We start from the raw sequence: 14,787 nt of genomic DNA on the forward strand, positions 1-14,787 counted from the left end.
CGGGGCTTCACGGAAGGTTAAGGTGAAGAAAATATGAAGAAAGGGGCTAAATATGGCAATTTATTAAAAATATCCGAGAAGGCTCGCAGCCTTCTATTTATAGGGCGAAGCTTCTGATCGGACGGCTGAGAAGTCTCCAGGTGGCGAATATCCGAAGGCTCGCAGGGGAGGGCTCGCACGTGGCTACGCATGGCTCTCACATGGCTCGCACCTGCGAGGGGCTCACTGGCAGCTTGTGATTGGACCGAGGTCTAGGGTCCGAAGTAGAGGGTTCGTGGCATGCTGCGAGGGCTCGGTCTCGTGTAAGAGTGTACGTGTCGCCTTCTCAGTGGACCACTTCGGATAAGGCCATGTTCTCGGATGACTCAGCCGCTCGGGTGACTCAGTAGCTCGAATGACTCAGCAGGACACGTGGCACTTTTTCAGCGAGGGTGACGTGGCAACTCGTGACTATGCGAATTTTCTCGATTTTCGCACCAAAACTTTTAAAATCCATAACTTTCGCATAGGAGCTCCGTCTTTGACGTTCTTTATATGCACGCGTAGCTAAACTTATTCTCTACAACTTCCGTTTAGACTTCATCGGCTAATTTTGATTTAAATTTTATATTATTATTTTTAACAGACCGGGACAGAAAATCTGTTAAAAATTCATAACTTCTTCATCCGACGTCCGTTTTTGTCAGAATTTTTACCGTTGTGCTCCTAATGACGAGACCTTCAATTCTCGTTTAGGTTGTGTCAGCGAAAAATCGCTCGATCTAAAATTCGAATTTTTAGCTGTCTACTGCTAAGCTGAAACTTCGAAAAATCATAACTTCCTCATACGAAGTCAGATTTGGGCGTTCTTTTTATCGAACTTCTCGGTTTAACGAATACTACGACTTTCGTTTAGATTACTAAGGCTAAAAATTAGTTTATCGAAAACTCACTTTTTACGACATTCAGCACCGTGCCGGTTTTGTCGCGAAACTTCGACATGTCATAACTTCTTCGTTATGACTCGGATTTTGGTATTCTTTATATCCCCGAAATCCTTGTTTTGACCACTACAACTTTATGTAAAGATATCGGGCTTATCTCACACTTTAATTTGATGCTTATTTTTATTCTTAATTAATTAAGCCCTAATAATTAAGCATAAAACACATAATATTCACATAATTTCTTTTCATTTCTTCAAAATGAGTTACAAAGGTTAACCTAGACTATCAACTCAATATAAATGCCTAGGCTAGAAACATGAGTGTTACATATAACAATTGCATGCTAGTTATAGGCTTAATACCTTGGAAACATCATTGCATGTATAATTAGTGAAAACATAGATCCAAGGTATTTAGGGTTGTATGTGCACCATAGGATGTTGTAGTATACCAAAACCCATCAGTGGTATCAGAGCCATGGATTGTTTTTAGTTATAGTTGATGCTACTTGCTGAAAAAATCGAAGTTTTTATAGACTGGATAGGGACTCGACGAGTCCATGTGTAAACTCATCCAACTCGTCGAGTTGGTTCTTGCACTCGACGATTTGGAGCGCTTGACAACATACGTTCGAGTTTTTTCGGTCTGTTTTGGATTAGAATCATTACCACAAAGTGTTTTTGTTCATAAATTTTGATTTTGATGTTATGGTAATGTTTATTCTCATCCAAATAAAGGATAATTGTCATAATTTCAAGATTTTTATTAGTTTATATGTTTATGCTAATTTCTTGAAGATTGATGATATGAATTATCTTATTCTTATGAGTTAGTTTAGATTAATAGGAAAATTATGTGATAATCTATTTTCAATCCAAATTGATCTAAAAGTTGTTCATAATTTGTGTTTTTGTAACTTGTCCTAAAGTTATATGAAAAGTCTCATTTATGAATTTTAAAACTCATAAAATTTCCGTAAGTTATGAAAATGAAGAGTCTCATTTTTAAATGTTTTTTTAAAGTCTTCCATAAATTGTCCTCAAGTTATGGAACCTGAAAACTTTTTCATTAAACTACTTTAAACTCATAGGTTATGGAATTCAAAAGTTTTTGAATTGTTCAAAAGTTGCTCTCAAGTAAAGTTACCCCCCATGTATACTTTAATTCCAACCCTTAGAATTTTAATAGTTTAAAATTCAACCCTTATACTATTATAATATTATAGGTTTAATACTTATATATATGTATAAGAGTAAGTCAGTCTTACCGTTAGTAGGCCTCATTCACGAAGCCGGTCTATAAGGGGTGGGGGGGTATAAGGTTACTGCCTATAAAATGGCAGTTTAATGAGTGTCCATGCTCACCCACTGCTCCTTGATTGGTGGAGGGTCGTTAGCCGAACGGGTAGGACAAGACTTTAATTCTCCCTTCATTAAAAGTATAATGATAATTACTAAGTAACTAAACACTTATAAATTCTGAATCTTAGTTACTTAGGAAAATGTGAACTTGGTGCTAATCCATGAAATTACACTTTGCACCTTGTTAAGTAGTTAGCCGAGAGTGTGTGGTTAACCAGCACACTAATCTGGGACTGACAATGTGTTGCAAAGGTTAGCTTGATGTTAATCATAGATCAATGGACCGTGTGTGTTTAACCATCACATTGATTAGGTGGTTGTAACATTAAGTGTAATAAGTTAATTTGCATGGTTATTCACTCCTTGTTTGTGATCCTCGGCATCCTAGTCACAAACTTGAAGGGCACAATCGAGATTTAAACATGCCATTCAATAGTTCAATGAATCTTAAAAGATCTAGGAGTTTCAATTCATTTAAAACCTAATGTTAAATTTCGTTTTTCATGGTGGAAATTGGTAAATCGTCATTTACCTACCTTCAAATATTTTGTAGCTTGGATGACGACATCCTTCTTCCAAGTTATAAAATATTGTGTTGGGTCCTAGCCTTAATATTTCATATTGAGTGTTATATTAAGGACTTAAATCGACTAAATTAAATTTCTCCCTCATAGATGTCTAGTTATGGCAACTATGGCCTTCCTTATCCTTTTGGATAAAGTTATCCTAATGAAGATGATATCCCAAATGGCGATCAAGGTGAAAGATTAATCCCTTTGTTGTGCATTAATGGGACTGGAAATCGTTCTTCACTTCCTCCACCTCCTCCAATTATTCTCTCTAACCCACAAGTTCTTGAATAGTTCAAGGTCACTCAATCCCTATTGGAAAGTAGTGTCTACATGTACTCACATCGTGGAGATGAAGTCACATTTTGACAAGATGGGAAAGTTGGGTGTCGAAGTCTCAAGGAAGTTGAATGTTGGCTGGGTTCTTCAATCACCTTCCGAGTCATATAGTGAGTTCATTAAGGACTACTATGTGACAGACCACGATATGACCCTTATTGATCTTACTTATTAGCTTGTTGCTGCTGAGTGAACAATAATTTAGGGCACTCATAAGGCGAATTTGATTGGAAGATCTACTTCCCAAACTTCTATGGACATTGACAATGGTAACATTAGAAGTCCATAAAAGTCTTATCTTCCCAATGGAAAGGGATCGGCCATAGTCAACCCGGTTGACCAAATGGTAAAGAGAAAGGCTAAGTCAGAGATAGTCTCGGGTACCATTCCCAAAGAGTCCATATGTTTCTTTTGTGATGTTGCCCTATTTACCTGAGAGATCATAAGGATGGTAAAGTCAAAATGTTTGATTCTACTTCAAGCAAAGTCCACTATCTAACTCAATTAAATTCCTTTCGGAGATTCTTAATACATGATGTAATGTAATTACATTTTGATGTTTTGAAGAATCTTAAAAGAAGAGTAAGCTGATTCTGATTGTGAAGATCAGAACTTTGAGTTGCTGCTGAGAGTTATGATAGATTGCTTTGGAATAGATAACAACATGTTTTTCATTTGTAATTGCATTGTAGGGAAATTCTTTTCCGCAAATTTTATAAATAAAGAAAAGTTTTGATTTTAGTACAATGGCAGTTGTGAAAAAGTTTTGTTTATATGATTCCATTGATAGCAATATTGGAAAATAGATTTGATTCTTTCATTTGTGGTAGCGTCATAATTTACCAATTAAGGAAAGATTCTGATAACCCAACTTTCAGTTGGATAGAAACTTTGAATCATGCAACTTGTATTGTATGTTGAATGAGAATTTTCATCTTTAGGAAATTAAGACTAATTCCTTGTTCACATGTATGTGTGAGTCAAGTGAAGGACTAGGAGATCGGGTACATTTGGTTGTGCGCTGATCAGGTCCACCACAATGAATGATAAGGCTATTCGTCATGATTTACTAAAGTTTAGTAAATATGGTTATACTTACAAGTTTAAGTGTAGTTCTACAACATTGGAAAAGTTTCAATGTAAGGAAGATGAATAAGAATAATCAAATTAGGCAGAAAGATAAAAATTTCTTTAATCTGAAAAGATGGGAAAGTACTTGAGTATCTTGTTTTATGATTATCTTAGCGATTATGAAACCATATCACAATTGATTCTCTAAGGACATCTTAGTGCATTTGTTTGGCTAAGAAGAGGAATCGTGGATTGTTGAAATGGTTAAAATCAAAAGATGAATCATATTTCGTTCCAAAATTCAGTCTTAGAGTAATACTCCAAGATTTTGACTTGAGTGACATAATATTAAGATGGTTTATAACACTTGTTAAATGTAGAGTAAAATGTTTTCTTACTCTTGTACATTTGAAATTGGTAAGTTGTGATGTTTAGGATAAAACAAAGACCAACTAAGACCAATTGAGTGAAATGTTTATCTTGATAAGAATCCGCACTAACTCTTGAATATTTTTTTTTGTCAAGGAATGGTTCTTGACAAGAGAATCTTATATATCAAGAGGTCAGTGGGAGTCTTAAAGAACTTTGAAAAGTTTCTAGAACTAATCAAGAATAAAACCTATTGTTTATCAATAGCACACGACTTGAGGTTTGTAACCTATCGTGTTGATATATTCTTATTTCTGTGTCCATTCCAGTTAAAGTTGACTCTGCATGTGTGTTGAGAGAAAAGCTTGAGTCCCACTTGAACAAACATTAGAACAAGTGATAATGCGGAATAAAGTTTAACTCAAAGGATCATTAAAGCTTAACAATAATAATAAGTTAGAGTTAGAAAGTTAGAAAGTTATGTTGGATATAGTGTCTAAGTTCATAACTATATTTGGTATGTACTTGACCCGACCCGGCATGGTCCATTTGGGTTGCACTTCACCCGAACAATTTATGGATAATATTTGAGAATAGTACAAGTTATGATTTATTAATATATTATAAGTTCTAATATATTAATATAAGATCATATTATTTAGTTAGTAGTGATCTATAATTAATCTAGGATTAATTTAGTGATCAAAGATATTACTAATTAAATATGGGCTTCTATATTTATATAGTGTGGGCTTATGCTTATTTGGAATGGGCTAGGCTTAGATGGAGAAGTCCATGGATACTCCATGGAGCTTTAACCCATGGATCTCATGGAAATGAAGAGACATGGGTATTAGGGTTTACATGGATGTAACCCTAATCCACCACACTATATAAAGGAGGCTTTGGCTCTTGAAATCAAACTAGTTGAGGCAAGTGAACACTAGTTGACACATATTGAGGAGAGGGCCGATTTCAAGAGAAGTGTGACTATTCTCTCAAAGTTCCAAGTTTGTGGTGATTTGTGACTTTCATTTGAGGCATCCACATTATTGGTGCTAGGCTCTAAAACTCCAAGGAATCAACTACAACTACAAGGTAAGTATTTCTACTAGCTTTATTTGATTCAAGTTCCCCATGCCATGCTAGTTAGGATATAAGCCTTCGAAAAATAATTATTTGCATGTATCTTAGACAAACATAGATCCAAGGTTTATTAGGGTTGCATGTACGCTTAGGAAGTGTTAGAATGCTTAAAATCCAACAGTGGTATCAGAGCCTAGGCTTGTTTGTTTGATACTTGTTGCAATATGCTTGAAAAAGTCGAAATCTTGCTGTCTGACTGATGGAATCGCCGAGTCCAATGGGGGGACTCGTCGAGTCCACTTGTATTTTCAACCTACTCGGCGAGTAGGTTCATGCACTCGGCGAGTAGGGTCGACAGAGTGCAGTTTTTCGACTTTAGTTGCTGGAAATGGATTGGAAACATTACCCTAAACTGCTTTGGTACTTGAAAACTTGTTTTAGCTGGTGTAATGTTTTTGCTAATTCATTTACAACAACTAGTTATCAAAATTACAAAGTTTAATGTGATTTTGATTCTTGAAAGTGTTCATATTCATGCTCTTGTTCTTATGAAGTTTAGATGATCATAGGAATTATTTGTAACCTATGTGGTAGTTTAATTCTTGATCATAATGTGTTTTAATGGAGTCCATAACTTGTCCTCAAGTTATGGAAAACCAAAAGTCTCTTGGATTAAAAACCATTAAAAGAACACAAGAGTTAGAAAAAATGAAAAGTCCTCATTTTATTACTCTATTAAACTCATAAGTTACAAGAAATGAAAAGTTTTGAAAGTTTACAAAACTTGCCCTCAAGTTTTGGAACAAGTAAAGTTAAGTTAAACTTTAGTTCCAACCCTTAGAATTTTAAAAGTTAAAATTCAACCCTTATACTTATATTATTATGATTTAATAATTATATATATATATGTATAAGAACAAAGTCGTCTTACCGCTAGTACGCCTCATTCACGAAGCCGGTCTATAAGGTGGGTATAAGGTTGTTGCCTATAAAATGGTGACTTAATGGGTGTCCACTCTCACCCACCGCTTGCTTGACTGGTGGAGGGTCGTTAGCCGAACGGGTAAGACAAGGACTTATAAATTCTCATTCAAAGTATGATGAATATTATAAAGTAACTAAATGTTTTATTAAATTCCCAATCTTAGTTACTTTAGGAAAAATGTGAATAAGGTGCTAATCCATGAAATTACACTTTACACTTTGATTGAGTCGTTGGTGGAGCGTGTGTAGTTAACCGGCACACTAACTTGGACTTAACAAGGTAGGTAAAGGGTGACTTAAAGGTTTATTATAGTATCGATGGAGCGTGTGTGGTTTACCGGCACATCGATTGAGTGATAAACTTTAAAGGGTACCAAGTGATTTGCATGGTTACTTCACACCTCGTTTTGTGATCCTCGGCATCCCAGTCACAAAACCTGGAGGGCACACTCGAGATTGAAACATGCCTTTGAAAAGTTCATTGAATCTCAAAGAATCTAGGAATTTCTAAGAACCAATCAAAAACCTAATACTTAAATGTTTCGGTTTTCGTGGTGGAAATTGGTGAATCGTCATTCACCTACCTTTCAAATATGGTATAGCTTAGATTACGGCATACCTCTTCTAAGTTATATTATATTGTGATTGGATCCTAGCCTTAATATTACATTTGGGTGTTTTATTAAGGACTCTCTTATATCTAAACTAATCTTGTTCTCTTCTTTTTAGATGTCTTCAAACAATGGTGCTTCTGGCTCTAATCCTAATGGCTCCTTTACCCTTATGAACTTGTATGGGAAAGTCACCTTTGATGGATCCAACTTCAATGAGTGGATCAGAAACATCAGGATGATTACCCGCTACGAGGACAAAGAATATGTCCTTGACAAGGAGCTTAAGGAGATTGATGAGACCACTGCAACTCCTCAGGAGATCGCTGAATTTCGGGCACATGAAAGGGATGCTACGAAAGTGGCTTGCATCATGATGGCCACGATGACAGCGGAACTCCAAAAGTCTTATGAGGATTTCTACCCTTATGAAATGCACTAAGATTTGATGGAAAGATACCATCAAAGTGCAAGACAAGAGAGGTATGAAATCATCTGCTCCATGATAACAACCATGATGAAGGACGGGGAATCCGTCACGAGCCACATGCAGAAAATGCAAAGGTATGTGGATCGTTTGCTGAAGCTTAATGTGAACTTCCCTGAGGATCTTGCAATAGATATCATTTTGCACTCCTTACCATCGTGCTATGATCAATTCCGCATGACATATCACATGAATAAGGAAGAGGTCACACTCAGCAAACTTCAGGGACTTCTCAAGACCACAGAATCAGGTCTTAAGGGGAAGTCGGTTGCTATCACTCCTACTCCAAACTCAACTCCGGTTTTGGCAATTGGGAAAAATCGATGGAGGAAGAGAAAGAGATCCTCGAAGGGTACCAAGGCTCGGACCCTTGATGGCTCTTCTTCAAGTGGAACCAAGAAAGGTTTCGTCACTCCTTCTTTTGACCCAAAAGAGGCTGAATGCTTCTATTGTCATGAAAAATCTCATTGGAAGCGGAACTGCCCAAAGTACCAGCAGGATGTGAAGGATGGGAAAGTCAAACCCAACCATGCTGGTACTTACACTATCATTTCTAATAACTCACCCCATTCTAAGTCTTGGGTCCTTGATACCGGTTGTGGTATTCATATTTGTTGTGACTTGCAGAGACTAAGAAGAAGTGAGAATGTGGAGCAAGGAAGAATAAACTTGATCATGGGGAATAGGAAAGCTATACCTGTTACCAAGATTGGAGTTTATACTTTATCGCTAAGTAGTGGGTTTAATTTAGATTTGAATAAGTGTTGTTATTCGCCAGGAATGGCAAGAAATATTATTTCCTTTCATGCTTTGTACAAACAAGGGTTTACCTTTTCATTTAATAATGAAGTTGGTTCTATAGATGTTTTCTATAATAATGTTTTTTATTTTAAAGCATTACCTTGTGATGGTGTGTATGAAGCTGTATCTGTTGTAGATAACTTGGGAAATAATGTTTTGTGTATTGATTCTACTAATAATAATAACTTGGATAAAGCATCATTATGGCATTGTCGTCTTGGACATATAAGCAAGAAACGCATAGGCCAACTCCAAAAGGATGGAGTCTTGGAGTCGTTTGACCTAAAGGCAGATGATAGTTGCGAATCATGCTTACTTGGAAAAATGACAAAGTCACCCTTCACAGGCTCGTGTGAGAGGGGTGAAGGTTTGTTGGACCTTATACACACGGATGTGTGGACCATTCAAACATGCCACAAGGGATGCTAATTGTTATTATTTGACTTTTACTGATGATTACAGTAGATATGGATATGTCTACTTAATCAAGCATAAGTCAGAGACTTTCGAGAGGTTTAAGGAATTTAAACAGGAAGTCGAGAATCAATTGGGCAGGAACATTAAGATGCTTCGATCCGATCGAGGAGGTGAGTATCTTAGTTCAGAGTTCCTCGACTATCTTAGGGAATGTAGGATTGTCTCACAATTGACACCTCCCAGGACACCACAATTGAATGGTGTGGCTGAGAGGCGTAATCGAACCTTGTTGGATATGGTTCGTTCCATGATGAGTCGAGCTACGCTACCAATCTCATTCTGGGGGTATGCCTTAGAGACTGCCGCCCATATTCTTAATCTTGTCCCTACAAAGAAAGTTGCCAAAACTCCTCACGAGATGTGAACTGGCAAAGTACCTAAGCTAGAACACATCAAGATTTGGGGTTGTGAGGCTTTCGTGAGACGCGAGACTCATGATAAGCTCGAACCTCGAAGCGAGAGGTGTATTTTCATCGGCTATCCACAGCAATCCTTTGGTTACCTCTTCTACAGACCTAGTGACAATGTGGTCTTTGTAGCAAGAAGAGGAGTCTTTCGAGAGAGAGAATTTATAAGCCAAGGAGACAGTGGGAGGCAAATTGATCTTGAAGAAATTCAAGAATCAAGCGGTGAAGGAACTTCAAACACTAGCCCTCAACTTGAGGAGGAAACTCCTGTTGAGCCAGTTGATGAGCCTGTACCTCTGAGGCGTTCCACGAGAGTTAGGAATGCACCTGAGCATTACTATGGTTTCCATATTACTGTGGAAGGTGAGACACTTATTAGTGATGAGACACTAGTGGGTCTGGATGAAGCTAACAGCTACATGGAAGCCATGGCAGGCCCTGAGGCTGCTAAATGGAAAGAGGCCATGGATAGCGAGATACAATCCATGTATGACAATCAAGTTTGGAACTTGGTTGAGAATGTACCTGGTCGTAAGACTGTAGGGTGCATGTGGGTCTTCAAGAAGAAGACCGACATGGATGGTAAAGTACACACTTATAAGGCGAGACTGGTTGCAAAGGGCTTCTCACAAATTCCTGGAGTGGACTATGATGAGACCTTTTCTCCAGTAGCCAAGATTAAGTCTATTCGGGTTCTGTTAGCCATAGCTGCATTTCATGACTATGAAATATGGCAAATGGATGTCAAAACCGCTTTCCTTAATGGAAAGTTGGCTGAAGATGTTTACATGAGTCAGCCAGAGGGCTTTTTCAGCAACGAGTACCCTAATAGAGTGTGTAAACTCGAGAAATCCATTTATGGATTGAAACAGGCACCTCGCAGGTGGAATCTTTGCTTTGATGAGAAAGTCAAGGAATTTGGCTTTTCGAGGAGTGAAGATGAATCTTGCGTCTATATCAAGGCTAGTGGGAGCATAGTCAGTTTTTTGGTACTGTATGTGGATGACATACTACTCATAGGAAATGACATCCCAACCCTGCAGGATGTAAAGTCCTGGCTTGGGAAGTGTTTCGCTATGAAGGACCTTGGTGAAGCTGCCTATATTCTAGGGATAGAGATTTTGAGAAACAGGAGTAAAAGACTAATTGGACTTAGTCAAAGTACCTACTTGGACAAAGTGTTGAAAAGATTCAACATGCATAACTCCAAGAAAGGTGAGTTACCCATTCAGTGTAACACTAGATTGAGTAAGACACAAAGCCCTAGTAATGAGGCTGAGATAGCAGAAATGAGTCGATTTCCTTATGCTTCAGCTGTAGGATCGATCATGTATGCTATGACGTGTACTCGACCTGATGTAGCCTTTGCTTTGAGCATGGTTAGCAGGTATCATGCGAACCCTGGAAAGGAACACTGGACTGCGGTAAAGAATATCCTCAAGTACCTGCGAAGGACTAAGGACTGGGTCCTTACCTTCGGTGGGAGTGATGACTTGAGAGTTATAGGGTATAGTGATGCTAGTTTCCAGACTGATAGGGATAATTTCCGCTCTCAGTCAGGCTGGGTCTTTACCCTAAACGGAGGAGCAATTTCTTGGAAGAGTTCAAGCAGGAGACAGTGGCTGATTCCACTTGTGAATCAGAGTATATAGCAGCAAGTGAGGCAGCAAAGGAGGCGATATGGCTAAATAACTTCATCGGAGACCTTGGAGTTGTTCCAGCTATAAAAGAGCCAATGGAGATTTTCTGTGACAGCAATAGTGCGGTTGCCTTAGCCAAGGAACCAAGGGATCACGGGAGATCCAGACACATCGACAGAAAATACCATTTTATCAGACATCGAATTGAAGAAGGACTCCTCATGGCAAAGAGGGTATCATCGGATGAGAACCCGGCAGATCCCCTCACGAAGGGACTGAGTAGGGTTAAGCATCTCCAGCATGCTCGGAGCATAGGGCTGAAGGATGATATAAGTTTTAGTAGTTAGATAACCCAAAAATTTGTAAAGTGTAATTGACATTTGATGATGAATAAAAGGTGTTTTATTTATGAGTAAAGTGTTGCTATCTCTTGTCGATCTTTTACTATATTTATTTTGCATGTTTTGACTTCCAGAATAATTTTGTTTGGTATAACATATTATTCAAACCTCCACAGTCGGTCATATGTCGGAAGTAGATATGAATCAAGACTGTCATGATGGGTTGTAGAGGTCTAAGGTGTTGGACAAGGCTACAACAATCATGAGTGCTCATAAGTTCTGAGCATTGGACTCAACCCACGCTCACTGGAATCACTTCATGGAATTTTATCTCGAGTGATCATGAGACGGTAATATCATATAAGTCTTCAAACCTAGAGGTATGATTTGTTACTTATGAGTTGGTTATGCATTGATTGTACGTAAATGCATTGGTAACTCGATGTTATAAAACGTGCCTTTGTGTGTAATTCAATGAGTGGTAGAACAAACATATGAGTCGAAGTTTATCTGTTCCTTCTTGGATTAGAAGCTGATATCTGGGCCCCTCGATGATTTTGTTTTGACCTATGTACCGGGCCCGGTCAGAACTAAATTGATGTGTTCAGTTGAGTTCTATGTCAAACAAATCGGAAATCGGGAAACAAATGCTGGACAATAAGCAAGACAATGTTCCATGTGTTTGTCCGGCTGATATCTAGAACAGAGGATTATATGATCACTTATCTAAATGGCGCGTTCTAGTTCAACAGAGTTTAAAGAGCTACGATTGCTGATCGGTTCCTGAAGTCATACTTGCAACTATAGTTATTAGACTTATCTAAGTGGGAGACTGTTGGATATAGTGTCTAAGTTCATAACTATATTTGGTATGTACTTGACCTGACCCGGCATGGTCCATTTGGGTTGCACTTCACCCGAACAATTTATGGATAATATTTGAGAATAGTACAAGTTATGATTTATTAATATATTATAAGTTCTAATATATTAATATAAGATCATATTATTTAGTTAGTAGTGATCTATAATTAATCTAGGATTAATTTAGTGATCAAAGATATTACTAATTAAATATGGGCTTCTATATTTATATAGTGTGGGCTTATGCTTATTTGGAATGGGCTAGGCTTAGATGGAGAAGTCCATGGATACTCCATGGAGCTTTAACCCATGGATCTCATGGAAATGAAGAGACATGGGTATTAGGGTTTACATGGATGTAACCCTAATCCACCACACTATATAAAGGAGGTTTTGGCTCTTGAAATCAAACTAGTTGAGGCAAGTGAACACTAGTTGACACATATTGAGGAGAGGGCCGATTTCAAGAGAAGTGTGACTATTCTCTCAAAGTTCCAAGTTTGTGGTGATTTGTGACTTTCATTTGAGGCATCCACATTATTGGTGCTAGGCTCTAAAACTCCAAGGAATCAACTACAACTACAAGGTAAGTATTTCTACTAGCTTTATTTGATTCAAGTTCCCCATGCCATGCTAGTTAGGATATAATCCTTGGAAAAATAATTATTTGCATGTATCTTAGACAAACATAGATCCAAGGTTTATTAGGGTTGCATGTACACTTAGGAAGTGTTAGAATGCTTAAAAACCAACAAGTTAGATGCATAAATATAAGGAAATATAAAAGACAACAAGTATTATATCAAGTATACACTTAAGTTGATTCTTAACAAGGAATGCAATCAGAACAAGTTAGTAAGTGAGATTACACTTAGTGATTATGTCTAGAAAGACTTGCTCCGAAGAGAGATTTCAAACAGTTAAGATTATATTTAAGGGATAAGTAAGAGGGGAGTAAGATGAGTGATAAGATTCAAGATGCGTAAGAGATGTATTATCATTCAGAAAGAGAGAACTCTATTTATAGAGTCTCGAAGATTACAACAGTCTTATCTGTTACAAGTTGCCAGGCCGGGCACATCGGATAAAAGAAAGTATTTCTAGGAAAACAGATAAAAGACTAAGTATTGATGATGATCAAAATGGTTACAATTCTTGATTGCGGTGCTAAGCTTGACTGCGGTTACTGATGACAGATTCGGATCTCTTTTAATTTTAAGAAGGTCACTTTTATGTTTCAATAATTTCCCTCTAAGTGACCTCTTCAACTTTTCTTTCAAGTGTTGAGCTTGAGGAGCTTGATGAGAATCCACCAGAACTTCCTGACTTCATTAATCCATGCAATTCTCCTTGAGATTTCAAACTTCACTTCAACAGTTGTGTGTTTTGATTTGTTGACTGCAGTCTGAGTGATCTCCAATTGCTTCCAGGTCATGCGTTTCATGGCAGTCATTGGGATGAAGTATTTTGTTTCATCATTTTTTCATTTGAAAATGACTCCAAGATCTAGGAAGTTAGTTGCACCAAGAGATCTTTCTTGAAAGCCTTCAGTCAGGACCGGAGCTGGTTCAAGAGGAGGAAGGTTGAACTTCTGAGCAAGTGCTGGGTGGATGTGCCCATCAATTCTTGCAAAGTCACATAGTCTCTTTCAGAAAGGTACAGGCCCTTTCCTACGCAATCTGCATCTTTGGGTGTTTTTCAGTCTTGTTCTGAAATACCTTTGCAATCAGGAAGATTTCTTCCGGGTTCATGCAAGGGAAATCAGCTTGGGTTCGAATGTAGTCTGAGTATATTGAATGAATTCCGCCTTCATGAATTTTCGAGGCTTGTAGTTTTTTACTGCAGTGGGCCTATCATTCGACCAGATTTTCTCAATAGAAGACCCATGCTTGGCATGAAAGCTGTTGAGTCTTTTAAACTCTAAGGGCAACCTTTTATCATCAGGAAGACTGCGGTCAAAGGGTTCAAGTACTATAAAGTATTTTGCATTTGCAGAGATGGGGATGTTCCAATAACCTTCATGAGGAGGTTCTGCGTATGTGAGATAAGGCTTGTAATCTTCATTAAGTAATCTTTTATGCGGATTGAGCTAGGAGTTGATAAGGGATTCATCCATTGTGATATCAACGCCATTATCCCTCCAGATCAACTCAACAAATTTAGCTGATCTACAGTAAGCTTTCTTCTATTTGGTTGCGGGAGAGTCGACGGAGTGTTCGGATGACATATAAGAGGCTAACTTCTTGAAATGAGGGGGAGTCTTGGGTCGCTTGGGAGAAGGATGAGATTCTTGAATTTGTGGTTGTTGCGGTGGTGACTGATGACTTTGATTTTTTTGAGGGGAAGGAACTTGTGTTTTCTTTTGTGGCGATGGCTGTGGTGAAGGTTGAGGAGTAGGAACCTTTTCTTGATTGATGGGATGCTGATTACCAAGATTTGCCTTGATGGGGGAGT

The sequence above is a fragment of the Lactuca serriola genome, chromosome 5 (assembly GCF_051521515.1).
Source record: "Lactuca serriola cultivar US96UC23 chromosome 5, Lser_US96UC23_V15, whole genome shotgun sequence".
Classification (NCBI taxonomy): domain Eukaryota; kingdom Viridiplantae; phylum Streptophyta; class Magnoliopsida; order Asterales; family Asteraceae; genus Lactuca; species Lactuca serriola.